Here is a 10,154-nt window from a genome sequence, read left to right on the forward strand (position 1 = left end):
GGGAAAGCCCGACCCCTCTCAGCGGCTGTGCTATCTCAAGAAGAGAATTCGGCCTCTCTGAGCTGCTGTTTCCACACTGCAGAGCCCGCAGGGCAGATGAAATGAGGTCACTGGAAGCATCTGCTGGCTTCCTCCATGGTAGCCCCACCCCAACCTCCATCTATACCCTGCCAGAGGGCTGGGACCTGCCAGAGGGCTGGGACAAGGTAGAGATGGGATTTGAACTCTGGTCTGCTGGATCCCAAATCCTGGGCTGGATCTCACATACTGCCACAGATACACATATTCTCTGCACTGCTTACCGGCCAGGCCCTGGCTGGATTGCCAGCCTTCAGAGGCTAGGGACTCCCTGGTGGAGCCCGCAGTCCCCTCTGGAATGATCCTGACCGGCATGTCCCCTCCCAACAGCTGTCCTTATTAGTGGGTGGCCATTGTCTTCAAAAGTCAACTCTCCCCAAGGCCACCATGTTGTCAGGACAGAGCACCCCACAACACCCATCTGGTCACCCTAAAACCTGCAGTTGCAATTTTTTTATATGGCAAAGAGACTTCTAGAGAGGGGATGGGTTACTGATCTAGAAATCAAGAAATGGTCTCAGACGGTTCACACAAGCCTGGTGAGTGAAGGAAGGGAATATGAGCCAGAGGCAGGAAGACTCCATAGGGCTGATGGCTCTGAAGGTAGAGAGACAAAGGGTCTGTGAGCCCAGGAGTGCAGGCTGCTTTTAGGAGCTAGAAGAGGCAAGAGGAGGGGATCAGCACCTGGGGGCTTCTGTTCTCAGAGCTTAGCTGTGGGGAACCCTCTTAAGGGCTCCCAGCCCATAGACTGTAAGACAGCAAACTTAGGTTATTTAGGGTGACTCACTCTTAGTAACAGATGCCAATACCCCCTGCCCCCTCCATGGAGGCCACCCTCCCTATTCATATGCATGGAACCCTCAACTCCTAACTGTTACCTTGTTTGGGCCTCGATGGTCCTACAAGCCTCTCTGTTCCTTCATGCACAGAGCGGTGGCCAGGACAACCTCCATTCCCAGGGGAGAGTTTAGAAGGAGCAGAGGACAACAGCACAGACTTCTCCTGGGCACTGTCTGTCAGGCCTGAGTTTCCCCCAGCACAGCTGCACCCTTCCTGCTGGCGGATGGAGCCCTCTATAGCTCAGACCCTCTGCAGTCACCTAGGTTATAGGGAATGGAGGGCGGGAGGCTTCAGTCTGCTCACAAAACCGTCCTTGCATCAGGTTTGGCAGAGCAGATCTACGATCCCAGCTGCCCAGGAGGCAGAGAAAGGAGAATCAAAGGTTTGAGACCCATCTGGGCTACACAGTGAGTTCAGGGCTAGCCTGGGCAACTTAGGGAGCCATTGTCTCAAAAAGACAGGCCTGGGGCCTCTCCGCTCAGTGGCAGAGAGTTTGGGGAGCATAGGAGACCGTGGGTTCCGACCCACTGTTGAAAAAGGAATAAACCAGTGATATAAAAGTCTCTGCAGACTTGCTACCTGGTGAGACTTCTGAGATCCTAGCTCATCCTTTCTCCTAAGGAGACTGGGTTCCTGGCAGGGCTCCTGTTCTGTCACCTGCCACAGCCTGCTCCAGAAGCCAGCACCGAGGAGGAGCACTCTGCTCAGTGCCTGCCACTTTCTCCACGTGGCCAGCGCAGGCTCAGAACACATCCCTCTCCACCCACACGCTGGGAGGTAAAAATAGCCCTCACAGCTCCACCAGCTTTCACATTTCAACAATGAGTGTGGGAGTCTGCGTCCCTTCGGCCATCCCAGATGCGGCAGCGGCTGCTGTCGCGTCTCTACCTGGGACCTTCTTCTGATCGCTGTTGTTGCTGCCACCTGTTCTGTCCTTGATCAAGCCCTCTCATGAAAGTCACCCCCAGGCCCAGCTGGGAAAGGAAGGCAAGAGGGATGTTGGTGTACTCCTAGCTGACCTCGACCTGAGGGAGGGTACACAACAACCCGGCAGCAGAACCCTTCTAGGAGGCAGGTCCTCCTCAGGACCCTGTGGGCGCGGTGCGTGGGGCAATTTAGGGAGGCTCCTGCTCCGGGGACCTCTTCTAACCCTAGGGTGGCCTCTATGGGGCCTTCTGCCTGTGACCTCATCCTCCTTTGCCCTTGGGGCTTGGAACTGAGACCTATAGGCCCAAGGGTAGAGTCACAGGAAATATGAGAAGCCAGAGAGCTCCCTGTCCCTCTCAGCCCCGCCCAGTGCGTTGGCCCAGGCTTGTCTGCGCCTCCATTTTGCTGAAGATGCATTGCTCTGAGAGTCACCTGGCAAACACAGCCTCAGACCCAGGCCGGGAAGCTCCCGGTCTCCAGTGAGTTCCAGGCTTTCAGAGGACCCTGCTCTGAGGTGTTGAGCCCTCCATCCTCCAGGCTCGTCACCAGGCAGTGCAGAGGCCACGGCTGCCCCGAGCACTCACATGTTGAGACCTCCATGGGCCCTGCAGACAGGAGGCCCTCAGGGCCACCACCCTGTGGTTGGCAGGGACTCTGTGGTAAATAATCTAAACAGCCCAATTGGTGTCCATAGTTGAAGACTGACTCTGATCACCCACCAAAACCCAACATAGGCGTGTGGGTGTGGCCAGTGCTATGGGAGGGGAGCAGAGCCCCAGGCCTGTGTCTCACACACACACACACACACACACACACACACACACACACACACACACGCAGTTACCCCACCCTCCTAGGAAATGACTGAGGCAACACCTGTAGCTCACACCCTAGTAAGAACAGTAAGAATTACCTCACAGGGCATTTCCCCCACAAAGGGGATTTTTATTTAACCAAATAAAACAACAACGGCCACCAAACAAAAATAATAGGCCCTACCCCTGAGAGAAGCTAAAAATAAAAAAGCAAGGCAGAGGGCTTTAAACAGCCTACTGCTCAGGCACTTCTAGGAAACCTGCAGTTTTCTGGTCTAAAAAGCATAGCTTCCATGAGCACAGGTCCTCTAACCACTGTCTGGCCTCCCTTCTTCCCAGAAAGGCAGCTGCAATGTTTGGAGGAGCAGCAGCCCTTTTAGAAACGTGAGAACCAAAGCTATCATCTCTGGAGGGATGAGACAGCCCAGGTCCCTGGCGACACCAAAAGCTCTGACTCGGGCCTGTACAGCTTTCCCTGGACAGTTTATACTAAGAAAAAGAGAAAATTGTCCAGGTATTCTGACTTCCTGTGTGAGTTCATCAAACAGCTTGTTTTAGTACCAGCGAGATGGCTCAGTGGGTAAAGGCGCTTGCTGCCAAACCTGACGACGACATGGGTTCAATCCCAGGACCCATATGCTGGAAGGAGAGAACTGGCTCCAGCTAGTAGTTCCTTGGTGGCCACACATGCACCAAGGCCTGCTTTAGCTGCTCACGTCAGAACCATAAAGAAGATACACAGGGTATGTGGTTAGTTTAGTTAGCTTGACAGAATCTAGAATCTTCTCGGAGATTAGCTAGGTAGGTTAGGCTAATAAAGGCAGGGCGTACACTGGAATCCTGGATCAAACATAGAGGAAGCAAGCTGAGCATGGAGCCTTCAGCTCTCTCTCTGCTCCCTGTTGCCAGATGCAATGTGACCTGACATCTCCTAGGCCTGCCTCCACATCTTCCCTGCCGTGATGGACCACACTCTCAAGCCATGAGCCCAGAGGAACCCTTCTTCCCTTAAGTTTCTTTGTCAGGCGTTTGATTTTGTCTGAGCCATGAGAAAAGTAATTCACGAGGTCACTGCTCCCGGGGAGACAGCCTACAAAGATGTCCATCCATGAGGCCGTGTCCGCAGTCGGAATTCACTGCTCCCAAGCCTGGCTTCTGGTCTTGATTAGAGTCCAGAAGTGATGTGTGACCTTGGGATTTTCACTTCCTCACTCCAGCCTCTATTTCCCTATCTGTAACGTCAAGGAGGCTCCAAGCACCCCCAAGTCTATATTCTCTGAGGTTCTCCTGCTTAGCGGGACCCATCCCTCTGCACATCTGTGCTCAACAGCTGGCTGCCCTCCAGCAGGATGGGGCTGATGCTGCTCTCTGATTTCCTGGCTCTGGGTAAACAGCCAGGAGGCCCTGCTGCCTGCCAGGCCTCTGGCCAGCAGCTCTCTGGAGATGCCAATAAATCTCGTCAGGTGATGAAAAAGCTGGCTCCAGCCAGTAAGCCATGGGCTGAAGAGCCCTATTGTGGCTAGGCCTCCCTCTGGCAGGGCCAGGCGCAGCCCTTGGGCAGGTTGCAGGTCCAGGCTTTGAGGAAGCCAGCTCTAGTCTGGGTACTCAGTTATAGCTAGCCCCTGATAGGCCATTGCTGGGCTCTAACTCCCTGAAGTACACATGCTCACATGTGTGTGTATACACATGTGTGTGCACACGAGTGTGTGCATACACACGCATATATATGCATAGCCCTGCAACCACGGAGCACTTGATACATCTCAAACTGACCCCTCTAGGGATGGACGCCTCTTGCTTTTATTGCTGGCCAGTCTGAGATGGCGGACTCAGCTTCCTCTGCCTTTACCTCCAACTTCTCTCTCCATTCACCCAAGCCCTGTGGCTTCTGAGTCCTTCTCATGTGCCACTATCAGGATCCAGCCACATCAACTGTCCCTGTACCCCAATATGCAGCAAGGCAGGGGGGTTGATGGAGAGAAGACCTCATGCTGGGTCGCCTTCCTGGCCACCACATACAGCTATCTAGACAAGGAGCGAGCTAGGCCCAGGGAGCTGAGGGGTTGGGATCTATTATAAGACCCTGGCCAGGGACTTCTGGGTCTAGAGAGCAAGTAGTCAGGCCACCATATCATAACAATACATGTTATCAATTAGTAGTTTTTTAAATATTTATTTATAATTAAATATATATAAATTATATTACATATTATATTATATATCATATATTATATAATATATTGTATAAATTATTATATTAAATATATAAATTAAAATATTATTAATATTTATTTATTATGTATACAATATTCTGTGTGTATGCCTGCAGGCCAGAAGAGGGCACCAGACCCTATTACAGATGGTTGTGAGCCACCATGTGGTTGCTGGGAATTGAACTCAGGACCTTGGGAAGAGCAGGCAATGCTCTTAACCTCTGAGCCATCTCTCCAGCCCCTGATCAATTAGTAGTTTTTGACAAATAGACCACTGTGTCCCACTTAAGGGCTACACCAACCCCAGATCAACTCAGCCCCATCCACAGGCATCTATCAAGATCCTAGCTGGACATGGACCAACCTCATTGCTGAGGGAACTTGGTCCTTGATCTTGCCCTTACCCAGGATGGCATTGTGAATGTGCTCTTCTGACCTGTGCTGTCATCACTTGGTGACTGGGTGCTCACTGAGTCTTTATGAGGACCTACTACGTTCCCAGGAATGTAATCTAGATACACGAGGTTCTGCCTACAGGCAGTCCAAAGGTCCCGGCCCCACTCACCGAGGTCAAACAGGGCCTTAGCAGGGCCCAGGTGGCAGCCTCCAGGACCCAACAGAAACCCTGCAGGGACAGGTGGGGACCACAGTCTCAGCTTTAGTAATGGCTCCCAAGTCAGGTACAAGGCCCCCACTTAGTAAAAGGTGCAATTGAAATGACACCAGCCATCTAAAAATACCTCTCTGGAGAAGAATCAGGTGGATCTGGGAGGGCACAGCCTGGCTTCCCATGCTGACTCTACTGGGGCAAGCTGGATGACAAAGCCTGTGTCACCACCTCCCTGGGGCCCTGTTTTCTCTCAGTGGTGAGAAGGAGGTGACAGCAGCCCCATCCTGCTTACGGAATTACTGTGAGGGCCAAGATAATGCTGGGCAGGTGGCCTGCGAGGACCCACTCCTCCTCCCCCAAGTTGCCACCTTCCCCCTAGGCCAGTTGTGCTCCCGAAAGCTGGTTCTGAACAAGCCCATCTGGCGCAAGAGCTTTCAGTGGCTCCCTACGGCTTGCAGGCCTCATTCGGAGCAAGTGTTTCAGCTTCCTGGTGACTCTCTGGTGGGCACAGAGCCTCTCCCGAGGAGGCATGGTCTCCAGCCCCAGGGCATCATGTCCAAGAGGACCTGGGGTACAGGCCATTGGTCTCACAGCCCCCCAAGCCTCCTCCTCGTGCTGGAGGGAAATGCGGGGGCGGTTGTGGTTGAAGAGGCACGCCATTTCCCAGACAGCCTATCTGAGGCCGTCATTTTCCACCCACCCTAGCTGTCTTAATGGCAGCTGTGGCCTGGCACTTTGCCCAGGAAGGGGGCACTGGCCCTGCTCGACACAGTGTCTCCATACAGAGAGAACCATGCTGTCCAGGGATGGAGAGGAACCACATCGAAGAGTCCCTGGGACTGCGGGTCTTTCACACTTCCATCTCCCATTCCCCCATGAGATGGCTGTTGTCCCTGTGTCACAGTGGCAGACAGTGTTACAGAGGACGTGTGAGAACAGGGGTTCAGGCATAGACTCCCAGTCATCCCCACTACACCACTGACTGCCTCATGCTGCTGAATGCAGAGGTGTTCTGAGGCCTGTGTGTGTGCAACTTTTCTCAGCCTCACTGCCTCCCCACAAGCCCCCGGTGACATCTGGATGCACACCTCCCACACACACTTACACCTCAGCTCTTCAGTCCACATGGATTTCTGAATTGATTACAGATGCACGCGGTGCCGGACCGAAATACAAACTCAGAGGTAGCACAAAGATAAGGAACCACTCGATGATGGTGTCCTTCCCTGGGACAACATTCTTGAGTGGATTCTTCTGTTCCTTTCTAGAGATTTCTAAGAACAGACAAGGACGTTCATGTTGACACCATGATCATATATGGTAGTGTACTTAATACATAGGACTTTGCTCAGTAGATTTATATATTGCTCCATTTAACCACATTAAGAGTAGAGCTGAAGCCGGGTGGTGGTGGCGCACACCTTTAATCCCAGCACTCAGGAGGCAGAGGCAAGCAGATCTCTGTGAGTTTGAGGCCAACCTGGTCTACAAGTGAGTTCCAGGACAGGCTCCAAACTATGAAGAAAACAAAACAAACAACAACAACAACAAAAAGAGTAGACTTGGTGATACAGGCCCTCAGGAAGCTGGAGCAGCAGACTAGCCAGGCTATAGAGTGAACTCAAGCTCAGTCTGGGCAGCTTAGTGAGACCCTATCTCAAATAAAAATAAACAGCCTGGGGCTAGCCGGGTGGTGGTGGCGCACGCCTTTAATCCCAGCACTCGGGAGGCAGAGGCAGGCGGATCTCTGTGAGTTCGAGACCAGCCTGGTCTACAAGAGCTAGTTCCAGGACAGGCTCCAAAGCCACAGAGAAACCCTGTCTCGAAAAAAAAAAAAAAAAAAAAAAAAAAAAAAAAAGCCTGGGGCTGTGAGTCCAACGATGGAGCTCTGTGCTCACTAGTTTCACGTGAACTTGACGGAAGCCAGAGGCTCACTTTGGAAGAGGGAACCTCAACAAAGAGAATGCTCCTGCCAGAATGGCCTGTGGGATCCAGAGGGCCCTGATCCCTGTGGCAAGTGTTACCCTGGCCTGGCGGCCCTGAGTGCCAGGAGGAATCAGGCTGAGCAAGCCACAGGAGCAAGCCAGGAAGTAGCGCTCCTCCACGTTCTGCTTCTTCTTCCTCCAAGTTCCTGATGGAGGTTCCTGATGGGCGGTGATGTGGACGTGTACGCTGAAGTCAACCCTGTCCTCCCCGAGCTGTGTTTGGTCATGGTGTTTCATCACAGCACTAGAAAACCCAGCAAGCACTCGGCCAGCACGTGTGAGGCCCAGAGCATGGGTGAGGGGCAGTGTCTTTGAGCCTGAGAGATAACTCAGCAGGTAAAGGCCCTTGTCATCGAACCTGACAACCTAAATCCAATCCCCAGGCCTTACTTATATGGTGATAGAATACAACTGACTCCCACAAATTGTCCTCTTACCTCCACAGTTGGCATATGCACACACACACACACACACACACACACACACACACGTATGCGCATACACACATTAAGTAAATACTTAAAATATAATGGAAAATGTTAAGTCTCTTTTATGGTTTGCCCCACAAAGGCCCTGTGCTGAGGTGACTGTAGGAAGGAACTCTTCCTCACCCAGGGCTGGATTCTAAATTTTCTGGGCTCCCGAGAAATATGGGGACTCAGGAGGGCATCACTGATGGAAGCAGGGCTTTGTGGGGGTTCCTTGAGCACCCTTGCCCCAGCTCCTTCCTCTGCTGCTTTCTGCTTGAACTTCATCCTGGAAGCTGACCTTCTCAAGCATTTTGTCACCAGGGATGGAAACGGACAGAGCCCCCCTTTGGTCTAGCTGCAAAACGCTCTCTCAAGCTGCGGTGTCATAGTTAATACCCTTGAGCCAGTGACCTCATGGCACCTTCTGTTGCCGTAAGTGAAGGCAGGAGGCTAGGGAAATTGTGGTACAGAGGATTGTGTAGCTCCAGGTTGGGCTCCATGGTCCAAAGGTCAGAATCTAGGAAGCCTCCAAGCTGCAAGGGAAGATAGGCTGGACATTCCATGAGGAAGACCGAGAGGCCATTAGCTGGCATCTTTTTATAGAGCCACTAACTGTACCAAGGGGCTCCATCCCTCCAAGAGCCCCTGTTTCCGAATACCATTAGCACAGAATTTGGGTATTAAGTTTCTAACATTTGGGGGACACATTCAAACCATAGGAGGAATGTGATTACTTCCTATCTTCTGTCTCCACTTAAAATACTAAAACAAAAAAACCTTTGTTTATGAATTATTCCCATGCCAGTTTAAGTATCTGTCAAATTAGATTTAGTATGTCAACTTGACCAAGTTTTTTTTTGTTTGTTTGTTTGGTTTTTTTTGTTTTTTTGTTTTTCGAGACAGGGTTTCCCTGTAGTTTTTAGAGCCTGTCCTGGAACTAGCTCTTGTAGACCAGGCTGGCCTCAAATTCAGAAATCCGCCTGCCTCTGCCTCCCGAGTGCTGGGATTAAAGGCGTGCGCCACCTCCGCCAGGCTTTGACCAAGTTTTTAATCACTGTTCTCTGCCTGCCTGTGGGGATGTTCTCATTCATTCAGGTGGGAAGACCTGCCCATTGTTGGTGGCACCATCCTCTATCCGGGATCCTGGACTGTGTCAGGGAAGGAAGGGAGTTGAGCAGCTACAAGCATTCATCTCTCGCTAATTCCTGTCTGGGCATGTGATGTGACCAGCTGCTTCAAATTTCCTGCCACCTCAGCTGCCCTGCCACAACGGGCTGTACCCTTGAGCCATGAGCTAAAATCAACTCTCTTTCCCTTCAAGTGGTAAGTAGGAGCCCTGGGTTACAAGGTGGGGTTGAGGACAGAGAGAAGGTAGGAGTTGGTGGCAAGGGATGTGCAGATGGTAGACACAATCTCAAACAGGAAACAAAAAAGCCAGGCCAAGTGTCACACAGCCCCTGCCAGGCCCCCTGTCCATCAGCAACAGGTATGGGGGCCATGGGTGGCAGGAGAGGACAGCAAACCACCAGGGCCTTTGGGGCTGTGCCCCCATACCTACAACACAGTACTTTAATCTCAGCCCTGTCTACCTTTGAATATCCCTGGCTCTCCCTATTATCTCATGCCTGTCCCATCGCATGCATGTACCCAGACTCTAAAGAATTTTGATTTCCTGTCAGATGTGGTGGTGCATGCGTGTAATCTCAGTACTTAGAGGCACAATGAGGCTCACCAAAAGTTCAAGGCAAACCTAGTCTGGATAGACTTTCAGGCCAGCTAGGGCTACATAGTGAAACCCTGCATCAAAGAACTATAACAAAAACTTTGATCCTGTGGACCCAACTTAGCCAGAGCAGGTTCACATAAAGTCAAAATTGACAGCTTGCAGGGGTCTTTGCAATAAAAGGGCCCCCAGAGGTGTCCATAACCTCTCAGAGTTCCAAAGTGGAACCAGAGAGAGAAAGATCTATGCTGGGCTTGCTGCCTCAATAACAGCTGCCCCCAGAATCGGGGTAGCGTGGGGTAGAAGCAGAAATACCCTCAAAGAAAGAGTGGAGAAAACGAAAGTGTGTGTGTGTGTGTGTGTGTGTTTGAGAGAGAGAGAAAGAGAGAGAGAGAGAGACAGACAGAGAGAGACAGAGACAGAGAGACAGAGAGAGACAGAGACAGAGAGAGACAGAGACAGAGAGAGACAGAGACAGACAGACAGACAGCCT

Source organism: Arvicola amphibius, chromosome 6 (assembly GCF_903992535.2).
Source record: "Arvicola amphibius chromosome 6, mArvAmp1.2, whole genome shotgun sequence".
In the NCBI taxonomy this organism is placed as follows: domain Eukaryota; kingdom Metazoa; phylum Chordata; class Mammalia; order Rodentia; family Cricetidae; genus Arvicola; species Arvicola amphibius.